Source organism: Ipomoea nil, unplaced genomic scaffold (genome assembly GCF_001879475.1).
Source record: "Ipomoea nil cultivar Tokyo-kokei standard unplaced genomic scaffold, Asagao_1.1 scaffold0276, whole genome shotgun sequence".
In the NCBI taxonomy this organism is placed as follows: Eukaryota; Viridiplantae; Streptophyta; class Magnoliopsida; order Solanales; family Convolvulaceae; genus Ipomoea; species Ipomoea nil.
Window position 1 is genome coordinate 30,491 of NW_017616704.1, and position 12,202 is coordinate 42,692.

A 12,202-nucleotide genomic window follows, 5' to 3' on the forward strand; every position below is an offset into this window, starting at 1 on the left:
TCGGTGAGAAAAGATAGGAAACAAGGACCCAGATCCTTTGTCGTTTCCGAGAAAAAACCAAAAGGAGTCGCCTCGACTGAGGGACTCGGCGAGTATATAAAGAAATAACGGGGCACTGACCCTAAACCGTTTCTAAGAAAAGAAAAAGCCTAAGGATTCGCCTCGACTGAGGGACTCGGCGAGAAAAGATAGGAAACAAGGACCCAGATCCTTAGTCGTTTCCGAGAAAATGCCAAAAGGAGTCGCCTCGACGGAGGGACTCGGCGAGTATATAAAGAAACAACGGGGCACTGATCGTAAACCGTTTCTAAGAAAAGAAAAAGCCTAAGGAGTGATATGAATCTAGTCCAAGATTCAAATAAGATGAGTATTGTCCCAAGAATTGCTCTCAATGTAAAGATAGAGATGGATCGAAATACCCTAAACCTCACGAGAACCCCTTTGTCTCGAATCCTCAAAGACTTGGAAGAATCCCATTGTAGCTTCAAGTACCTCGATGATGCAATCTTCAATCAACTAGAGTCGGATCTAGTTTCCTTCGATTCAAGAACGTGTCCACGAACCTAAATCTAAGGTTGAAGAAAGTAAGATTGATTCGAGTCCACGAATCAATTTGCTAGTCGAGTCCACGACTAGCCACTAATTGAGTCCACAATTAGCCATAAGGTTTCTTACACAAGTGTAAAGAAAAACTTAAGAATTTTATTGAATTGAAGCCCGTCTAAAACTGATATGGATGTGCCCTATTTATAGGTATAGGGCAGCATTGTAATCTAAATACAATGGGAAAAAGAGTCCTAAACCTAATCTAGAAAACAAGTAAATAGAGTTTTATTTAGAAAAGGATTTAAGGAATCCTTTCTAAATACAACTAGTGTTTTCTCTTTTATGCCAAACAATTTAAATTAATGATGTCCAAAAATAATAGGGCTGATTTGGGCCTAATTTAATCACCAAAATCAGCACTTAAACAATTATAAAGAAGCCTTGAGTTATTCTTCATATTTTGCAAATGGGCTTGACTTGGATTTCCACCATCTTTGAACATCACCAATGAAGAGTTGCCTTAATTGTTTGGACTTGGGCCTTGTGATTGGCCCAATTAGTATTCTTAATGGATCTTCATATGTTGGGCCGCATCATCCTCCCCTTCTTGAAAATGATTCGACCTCGAATCTTTTAAGCATTGTCTTCGATCCATGATATCACTTGAAATTGGCCACTATAATATTTTCCTCTATCGAATGGACTTATTATTGGTCTTTGTTGTTTCTTCCACCAATGATGTTTTAAGGTCGTCGTTATGGGCCTTGTGATGAGCCCACTATTTACCCTTTTCGGATTCCATGTGTACTGGTTCCTATTATTCTTCCATTCTTGAAAAGGATTCGTCCTCGAATCCAAATCTTCAGTGAAAGACAAAGTAGCAAGCTCACTTTCTGTTTTATCACGCTCATGGAACTTTTTCTTGGGATGCTTGACATGAGTCGCTCCAATCATTATCCTACAATCAACAAGTAAGGCAATTAAGTCTAATGACACATAAGGGAATTTAAACATTCTGGATGGTAATAATTCAACAAAATGAGACATTAAATTTATGCATCTTGTTTGAATTGTCCATAAGCACAAAATCTTTCCTCCTAGAGCTTAAGGTAAAATCAAACAGAAAATTCATGGAAATATCAAGTAATGATTTAAATGTATTATGGTGGTAAGTAGCACAATTCTGAACATAAGATTCTACATCTTTTTTCTTCTTTGGCCAATGAAAATATTCATGCAAAACAACATTACTCTTTAGAAAATCAAAATGTCCCTTATGTGAATCAACAATTAAATCATTGCCCAAAACAAAGCAAAAAGTGTCAATCCCATTGACTTTGAACCAAAACCCCTTGTGCAAGTGGTATTTTCCATAAGAAGTTTTCAAATGTGCCTTATAACTTCCAAGTGATTCCTTATCTCCATCAAATAAAGTTTTAGTAAAATCAAAATTAAGGAATCTTGGATGTATGGAGGCAAACAAATTTCTAATACATCTAGCAAGTAGGTCATTAATAGAAACATGGCAAACAAATCTAGAGAATTTTAATGCATGCTTTTGAAATAAAAGTGAGTAAATAGTTACTCCCCTTCTTTTCTCTTGCTTAATATCCTTTGTAGTTACCAAGAGAGGTTGCACTTTGACACCTTGGGCTGATCCTTTCCACTGTATCACTGATTGTGGTCCCTTTGTTTGGCTACAAACTGAGTTAGAGGATTGGAGTGGTGATTGCAATTCCAAACATGGAGGTTCCACTTTTCTCTCTTTGATTTCTTCCTTCTTTGATGCTGGTTTGAGAGCTTGCATAAATGTCAATTGAATTTCTTCTACATGTTTAGGATACAAACGAGGCAAGACATATGTAACTCCATTCATGTGAAACACATAAGTGTTCCTCATTCCATCATAACTTATTTTTCTGTCAAATTGCCATGGTCTACCTAACAAGATATGAGCAGCCTGCATTGGGATATTATCACACAAGATTTCATCAGAGTAACTGTTAATAGATAAAGGAATAAGAGCCTGTTTGGTTACTCTAGCTTCTCCTGCATCAGTTAACCATTGCAAACAATAAGGATTTGGATGATTAAGCAAAGGTAACTGAAGAAATTTAACCATAGTTGCACTAGCCACATTTGTGCAACTTCTAGAATCTATTACCATAGCACACGCATTCTCTCTAATTGACCATTTAGCACAAAATATATTTTCTCTTTGAGAATGATCTTCTTTTAAAGGGTGAACATTCAAAACCTCCTTAACAACAACAGTATGACTAGACTCACTATCAACATATTTAGAATCAGAATCTAAAGGTACGAATGGTTCTCTCTCAACATGTTCATTGGGGGTTTCAAAATGGTCACAAACCTCATCCTCAGATTTATATTCAAGACAAGAAGTAAAATTTTCAGATTTATATTCAAGACAAGATGTAAAATCACGAGCTATGTGGCCTCTCCCATTACATCTATAACAAATCAATTCTCTATCACGTTGAGGCTTCACTGCCTCACTTACCTTTTCTTTACCTTTGTCTCGTGAATCATCTCTTGGACGAGGATGTTCATCACGTCTTTGAGAGGTAGAACAAGTGTTGTTCCATTTTGATGCACTATTGTTGGCCTTGTACATTTTCATCTCTTTGATTTTTGCCTCAGATTCACGTGCAGCATACAAGGCATCATAAAGGGTGTCATATCTCTGAATACTCATTCCACATCGAATTTCTAAGTTCAATCCATGTACGAAACGAGCAATAGATTTTGCCTCTTCTTCATGTACGTTTCCCTGTTCAAGCAAAATATTTATAGTTTGGTGGTACTCATCAACTGACATTGTTCCTTGCACGGTTCCCTGCAATTTTCTTTCAAGATCATAGAAAAAAGATTTAGAACGAAAGGATAGGCACATATCTTCCCTCACTTGAACCCAAGATTCATAGGGAATAAAATTAGCAACTCTCTCTCTATTTCTTTTTCGCCACCAAGACAAAGCATACCCCTTAAAAGATGTAGCAACTAGCCTAATTTTTGTAAGATCAGAATAGTGCTTTAAATAAAAAAGAGTTTCAACAGCATTCTCCCATTCTATGTATTCGGTAGGTCCTTTCTCACCAGTGAAGTTAGGAATTTCATGTTTAATGTTTCCTAACTCCGCATTACGCTGCTGGATCCTTTGCCATCTAGGATCCACTCTTCCTGCTGGTGGCAGGTATCGCTCATCATTGTGTGGTGGTTGCACTTGCTGTGAGCGTTGCTCCAAATTATTCATTCGTTTGAGTAACCTGTCTATCTTTTGTTCTAATGTCTGGGGCAGGTTTGGAACTTGTTCAGCCATCTGTATAGGAAAAAAAAATCTAAAAACACGAAGATGTGTGAGTAATCACGTTAGTGAAACCAAAAAGTTGGCTCGCTCCCTCTCTATTCTCAGCTCACGGGTAAGAGGTGGATTATATGGCTCTGGGGGTACACTACACTCTTACAAACACACACTCCACTCGTGTATCACTCCAAGTGGCAGATACTCTCACAAGCCTTTTTCCAAAAAGGAAAATTCTAGTCCGGAACTCAAGTTGATATGGATTCAACCTCAAAGTTCAAGAAAACGTACCTTGGAAAACTTCACAAGCCTTTGAGAGTAAGGGTGTATCGCGAGATAGGTAATAAGATTGAGAGCAAGAAGCAAAGAAAAAGGACAATACGAGCAAAGAAACTAAATAAGATTTGAAAGAAAAAGGAAACTAAAGAAGGAAGTATGGCAGAAAGATATGCAAGACCAATATCAAAAGATAGAGACAAATAGAATATAAAATGGGTTCACGTGTACCACAACCAATTAGTAATCATTAAAGAACTCCTTCCAACCTTATACTTTTCCCCTTCCTTGTCCCTCCAAAATTCTCCTACCAGCCAAATTCTTTCCCCAACCTTATTCTTCTTCTTTATTGCTTTTTTTTTTTTCAACTTTCTTGATTTTTTTTTTTGATTTTTTGGATAAATAACCTCCAAATAATTACTGTAAATATCACCAAAAATTTCAGACCAAGTGGTTCCACACAAGCACTTCAAAACAGAATCAAGAATTTCAAGAATCACCCAGAAAAACAGAAACGCTGCCCTTACTTCGAAGATCAATATCTCAATGACCGTAAGGAATTAGCAAGTATATAATATATCAATAGAACGCCCCAGAAGAGATCTAAAACATATCCAAATTTCAGATAAAACTAACCGGTGGATCTCGAGATATAGGTCATTCTTTGAAACTGGTCACAGAATGCGGAAATCTGGACAGGGTGTGATTGCGCGTAAATGCGCTTTGGATATAGGTAAGAGTGAGATGGGGTTGTTTTCTTGACAGAATATATGGTAATATGGGGCTTAGGAGGTGTGAGGTCTCGTTGATATTGGACGGGAAAAAGGGAAAACTCTTTCGGGATTGTTTTTCAAGAAACTGGAGAACATGTATCAAGATTCAAGAACACAATCAAGAATGCAAAGGAAATTTTTTTAGGGTTTTTTTATGAATAAGACACGAAAAAAAAGTAGTATGTAAGATAAAAATGAGATAAACATAGGCTCTGAATACCAAATTGATATGAATCTAATCCAAGATTCAAATAAGATGGAGTATTGTCCCAAGAATGCTCTCAAAGTAAAGATAGAGATGGATCAAAATACCTTAAACCTCACGAGAAACCCTTTGTCTCGAATCCTCAAAGACTTGGAAGAATCCCATGTAGCTTCAAGTACCTTGATATTGCAATCTTCAATCAACTAGAGTCGGATCTAGTTTCCTTCGATTCAAGAACGAGTCCACGAACCTAAATCTAAGGTTGAAGAAAGTAAGATTGATTCGAGTCCACGAATCAATTTGCTAGTCGAGTCCACGACTAGCCACTAATTGAGTCCACAATTAGCCATAAGGTTTCTTACACAAGTGTAAAGAAAAACTTAAGAGTTTTATTGAATTGAAGCCTGTCTAAAACTGATATGGATGTGCCCTATTTATAGGTATAGGGCAGCATTGTAATCTAAATACAATGGGAAAAAGAGTCCTAAACCTAATCTAGAAAACAAGTAAATAAAGTTTTATTTAGAAAAGGATTTAAGGAATCCTTTCTAAATACAACTAGTGTTTTCTCTTTTATGCCAAACAATTTAAATTAATGATGACCAAAAATAATAGGGCTGATTTGGGCCTAATTTAATCACCAAAATCAACACTTAAACAATTATAAAAAAGCCTTGAGTTATTCTTCATATTTTGCAAATGGGCTTGACTTGGATTTCCACCATCTTTGAACATCACCAATGAAGAGTTGCCTTAATTGTTTGGACTTGGGCCTTGTGATTGGCCCAATTAGTATTCTTAATGGATCTTCATATGTTGGGCCGCATCATGGAGTCGCCTCGACTGAGGGACTCGGCGAGAAAAGATAGGGAACAAGGACCCAGATCCTTAGTCGTTTCCGAGAAAAAGCCAAAAGGAGTCGCCTCGACGGAGGGACTCGGCAAGTATATAAAGAAACAACAGGGCACTGAACCTAAACCGTTTCTAAGAAAAGAAAAATCCTAAGGAGTCGCCTCGACTGAGGGACTCGGCGAGAAAAGATAGGAAACAAGGACCCAGATCCTTAGTCGTTTCCGAGAAAAAGCCAAAAGGAGTTGCCTCGACTGAGGGACTCAGCGAGTATATAATGAAACAACGGGGCACTGACCCTAAACCGTTTCTAAGAAAAGAAAAAGCCGAAGGAGTCGCCTCGGCTGAGGGACTCGGCGAGAAAAGATAGGAAACAAGGACCCAGATCCCTAGTCGTTTCCGAAACAAAGCCAAAAGGAGTCGCCTCGACTGAGGGACTCGGCGAGTATATAGAGAAACAACGGGGCACTGATCCTAAATCGTTTCTAAGGGAAACTGAAAGAGTTTAAAGAGTCACCTCGACTGAGGGACTCGGCGAGAACAGATGGGAAACAGGATCCTTGATCACGGAAGTCCAACAAAGCGGAAGAGCCCAAGGCCTTAAGTTATTTCTTGGGAACCCAAAAGCAGAAAAGAAATGGAGGCAGTCGAAAGGAGCAAAAGAAGATTTCATTAATAAAAAGGCCCGAGAAGGGGGGCCAACCCATACAAAAGAAGGCTACCGAATGTAAAGCCCTAAACTACGGGGGAAGGGGTGTCGACATCAACTTCCTCGACTCGAGCTTCCGCCGATGGTCCAGCTGGAAGGACGAGTAAGGAGTCTTCCGCCTGAGTAGGCGGCTCTGGAAGCTCTGAAGGCTCCGCTACAGGGAGAGCTGCCGGATCTGCAGTCGATGTGGGCTCGGCAGTCGCCGGCAGGAGGTCCAGCACTGGCTTAAGGCCCCAGCTCTCAGGAATGAAGGCGGAATCTCGGGCCAGCAGGGCGGCATTGGTCTCCATCTGAGCCTCGCGGAAGCCTAGGCGATAGTCGCGCTCGCCCAAGTCATGGAGATAATCATCTCCTTCCGGCGTCGCCAGCCACTCCTGGGCGATCTCCTTCTGCCGGGCCGCCACCGCCGCCTTCACGTCCGCCTCGAAGGCCGCCGACTTCTTGTAATCCTCCACCGAAGTCGCAGCAATTGTCGCAACCTTGTCCCGCTCCTCCTCCCACTGACAAGTGACCCTCAGCAGCTCGGAGGTATGCACCTCCACCGACTTGGCATGCATAGCCTGCTCTTCCAGGCGAGCCTCCTCTGTTTGGCGCAGACGAGTGGAAAGAGACTGGAGCCCCATCTTGTAACCCCTCAGTCGCCTGCTCATCTCCATCTAGAAGGTGAGGTTCTACAAGGACGGGGAAGGTCAGATAAAGAAGAATAAAAGGACAAAAGGGACAATGAGTCAAAAACACTTACGCGGTACGATTGGCAAAGCGAGGCCTCGAGGATGTACTCGTCCGGCATTGCGCCGGTCATCTCCACATCCTTAGGCAGAAGAAGGTGGCCAGCCCAGGAACGGACGGAAGAGCTGCCCTGCCAGATTTGGGCGTCCTCGTCCAGCTTGATGCCCAACCGGATCCTCTTTGGAGCCGGCGCATCCGATTGCTCGGCAGGCCGCTTAGAGCTTGGGCTCTTGGACGGAGGAGGAGGCGGCACTCGGGAAGGCGAAACAACGGGCGACGGCGTCAGGTCCACCATGGTACGTGGTGGTGGAGGAGTCAACCTTGAAGACGGAGAAGGGAGGGATGAAGAGGCAGCGGCGGCGCCCGAGGCGCGTTGAAACAGCCGGCGCCTCATCTTCTCAGCTCTGTCAGCCATCTCTGGAGTGGGAGTCTCGGCTTCGTCGGAGCTGGTAGAATCGGAGTCGTAAGGACCTGCAAAGGAAAAGATTAGTGTTAGCAGTCGGGCAAAGAAAGAAAAAGAAGAGAAGGACATGGGAGAACTACCTAAGGTGGCCGCGCCGTCTGGCAGCAAGCCTCGTTTTGCCATGGCTCGAACCCGAGACCAGTACTTGACAGAGTACGGCCCAAAGCCCTTTAAGAACTCGCCACCCTAGATCGCATCTTGGGTGAAGACGACGCGCCGAGAGCAAGGCTTGAACAAAGCGGCCGGCCACAGGGTCGGAAAAGTGAAAGAGGAGAAAGAAGGACGAACGAAAAAATAATAGGGCTTCCAATCCTTAATGGAATCGGAAAGACCCTCGAAGAGTTGTCGCCCAGGATGGGCGGCAACTTGGACAAAGCCCGACGAATGTGATCCGACCTTATTCACGGTGAACAGATACAGGAAAAGGTCTAGATCCGGCTCACAAAGCCACCAATGGCAGAGGTTGATAAAGCAGGTGAGAAGGCGGTGAGAGTTGGGTACCAACTGGCCCGGAACGAGGTTATAATGACGGAAGAAAAGGGAGAGAAACGGACACGGAGGCACCCGGAAGCCAAAAGCAACCGAGTGCAAGTGAATACCCACGCAGCCCTCCGGCGGGTCATAAATATGCCGACTTTCTGGGGCAAAGACGAGGGCAGAAGGCCCAAGAAGGTAGCGGGCCATTTCTAGGTCCGCCGCCGAGATTTGCGACGGGCGCCCCTCCGTCCGGACGATGGAGTCGAACTTACCTCGCGGCCATCTTGCACCATCAGGAAGAGCCGCCACCGTCATGAGAGGCGCCGGACTCAGAGGAGTCACCGCCCCCGAAGAAGAGGGGGTCGGTTGGGAAGAAGACGCTGGTGAGAGACCAGGCGGAATCTCCATACGGCAAGGACTGGAAGAAGAAGAGGAAGACGTAGAAGTCGATGCAGGGTTCCCCGTCGAGCGACGGGAAGAAGAAGAAGAAGAGTCGGAGGAGGAAGACATTACCAACCTGAGAAGTGCTAGACGGAAGAAGGAGGCAAAGGCTTGCGTTGAATTCTTTTTTCAGAGAAATTCGGAGAAAGTGAAAGAAGAGGGAAGAAGACGGGTATTTAAGGGGAGTAAGAATCCCAAAGGGCGGCCACGTGTCACCCTCTCGTTGGGGAAGAGAAGGGTGACAAGAGTTGAAAGGACGCCGCATTTAATGCCTCGGAAAGCGGAACGACGGTTCAGGCCTAGGGGTAGCCTGCAAACGGCGCGTCTACCTTAGGCTAGAACCGGGTTGTAGTGACCCGGCCTGCTAACCGGAGGCCCATCGTAGGCCTTGGCCGCTGGGCCCACCGGGTGTGGACACGAAACTTACAGAAGGGGCCCAGCAAAACCCGGCCCGTTTTAGCTTGATTGGCACAGGCAACGTTTGCAAAAAGATCCAAGCCTAGGAGTCGGGCGATTGGGCTAGGCGACTCCTAAACACGAGAGGCCCCAACAGGGGAGAACCAGGAGCCGACCAATGAATATATGGAGATAAGGAAAAAACGCTACGAGCAGACAAAAGGACAAACAATTTATTCGAAAAACATCAAAAAGGCTTGGGACTCGGCCAAGTACAGAGTACAAAGAGGCCTAAGACTCGGCCAGATACAGAGTACAAAAGGGGCCTAGAACTCGGCCAAATACGAGACGCGAAGGAAAAGACGGATCACGGCTTGGCTCCCTCCTCTAACGGCTGAGCAGGTGGAGGACCCTCCAAGAAGTACTGAGGGCGGAAAGGTGGAGGACTCGGCTCAGGCTCCGGCACCTCATCCAGATACACGGGCGGCTTCCCATCGTCAATCATCTGCAAGGGCCTCTCCAAGGCACTCGGAGACATAGCTACGCCGAAAAGAGGAGGAACCTCCCACACTTCCTCCTCCTCTGGGCCCGGATCGACCACCACTGGTTCCACCTTGTCACCAACCGGCTCCACGGGGGCCAGATCCAGCATATCTGGGGACACCACGATGGGATCAGAGCTTGAGTCGCCCACCAGATGTCCACCGTTGGCCAGCCTTTTCTGCCTTAGCTCTTCCAGGCGAGCATGCTCCTTGTTGCGAACGGAGAAGCGACGATCGCCGACTCTGTAGCTCATGATCAACGATCTAAGAACATAAGTGGTATGAATCACCAGCACAAGAGGCCTTTATATAGCCTCAGAAGGGCGAATATCTAGGCGGAAATCACGGAGCTGATAGTAAACTGCCGTGATCAGGCCGGATTGGACGGGAGACAGGGATCTGTGTCAGGGGGTAGTTCCATCAAATCCGCTCGAAAAGAGTGAGATTCGCACGTTGAACTGAAAAAGGCAGATTCACCCAGGATACGGGGAATATTTGCAGGCGTCAGACTGGAAATGGCCTGACAACGTGGCCGACTCCCGGACCCATCGGCCGGGAGAGTAGAATGGGTGCCCAAAAAGAATTAAGAAGTAAAGTCCCCCAAGGTGGGAACGTAATTTTATTAATAAAGAAGGGGAATACACAAAATAAAGAGCTTAATACATCACAAATAAAGAAGAAATGCTTTTATGTAGTCCCCCCCGGAAATACGGAAACAAATTTTGACCGAGGCCGTCACTCGCCGGGAGAAGAAGAGCCGCTTCCAAAGAACGCCTCCCCCGATGGTCTGGGGGGAGACGGACAGAAGGTATCCCAGAAAGCTGGCATGATTGGTGGCACCACCGGCTCTTCGTCATCCGGATACATCTCCAGATATTGAGCGAAGTCAGCGTCATTCATCAGGCCCGTAGCCGGTCCGTCCGGGTCATCAAGCGGAATGGAGAAGGTCATACGAAAAGTCAACTGTTCGGGGACGGCCACCTCCACAAAGGACCCGTCCTGAGCAGTCACCCTGGCAGTACTCGGGGGCGGCGGATTGAGTGAAGTCGGAACATTCTCCGTACGAATCGGGGTCGGCGGCTGTTGAACAGAGGAAGTAGCACCGGGGGGAGACCTCTGAGAAGACGGGCAAGGAGCCTTCCTCTTGTTCTCCCTCTCAGGTCGAGTCCGCTTGGAAGGTAGAGGGAGCCGAGGAGACCCAAAGTCGATCCGCTTTTCCTTCAAAGGCGAGCGACCCATGGTTGATCGAGTGAGAAGAGACGTAGAAGGCAAGAGGCTATTTAAAGGATCCATACGGAGCAGGGAGAATCCAAACGGCTCTGCTGAATCCGGGAAGATAGCAGAGAATCCGGACGTTATGAGGTCTCTTTAAAGACGGGATCCGATGAAGGAGAGAATGGACAGTTACTACTTTCCCAAACCCGGATTAGCGGCCCGGGTATGAGAAAGTGAGGGACTAGTTGATGGGTTGAGGACCCCGGCCTAAGAAGAAGGGCCCAAGAGAGAAGGGCCCAAGAGAGAAGGAGCCCAAAAAAAGGAGATAAGGGAAGAAGCCCGATGGAGGCCTGGGCCGAGTCCAGGAGTCGGCCTAGGCCCAAGTGCGAAGGGAGACTCGACCCAGGAGCCAGTAAGAAGCATTCAAGTCGGACTAAGAGCCGTTGAGGGAGCACTCAATGCGGCATTCAAGAGGACTCGGTCAAGCGGGCCGTTAAAGAGCCGTTGGCCGACTCAGTAACGGCGAACGAACGGTCTTATAGTGTAATTAGCCTTGAAGACGATGTTTAATGTACTTCAATTCGGCTGGAGAGGAGCCTACTATATAAAGGCCCCTCCACACTTGTAAAAAGGGCGAGTCCATGCCCAGAGAATAAGGGATACTCACTTCCTAGTTATTCGACTACTCTCCTACGATCACTTTTGCGAAAGGTGAATCCACCAACCACAGGTTGTGTTGGACCTCCTTGGGCCCGAAAACCCAAAAACCAACATCTTAATTGAAGGGCGGGGTTGGTACTCAATTCCATACTGGGTCAGTTCCACGGCCCACTTGAAGAGTCGTCCCGAAGACGTGGGATTACGCAGCACACCCCCCCCCCCCCCATAGGCTGATCCGTTAAAACTCGGACGGTGTGCGCCTGGAAGTAAGGTGCCAGTTTCCATACCGTGACCAGTACTACACCCCATCACGTACTTGATGGTTTTTGGGTTTTCGGACCCAAGGAGGTCCAACACAACCTTTAGCTGGAGGATACACCTTTCAATAAAGCTTGCTAAAATAATATGGGCTCGATGATTTTGACGTGGAAACCGAAAGGAAAACCACGGGCCTTTTTAGGCGGTGCCAAGCCTAATTCCACTATGCATTTTGTAGGTGTCTTTTTGTATATACTTGTAGGGCTATTCTCCATACGAAGTGTTGTGCTTCTAATAATATAGCAAGAATAATAGTAAGAAGAGTGATGGAATGGTGT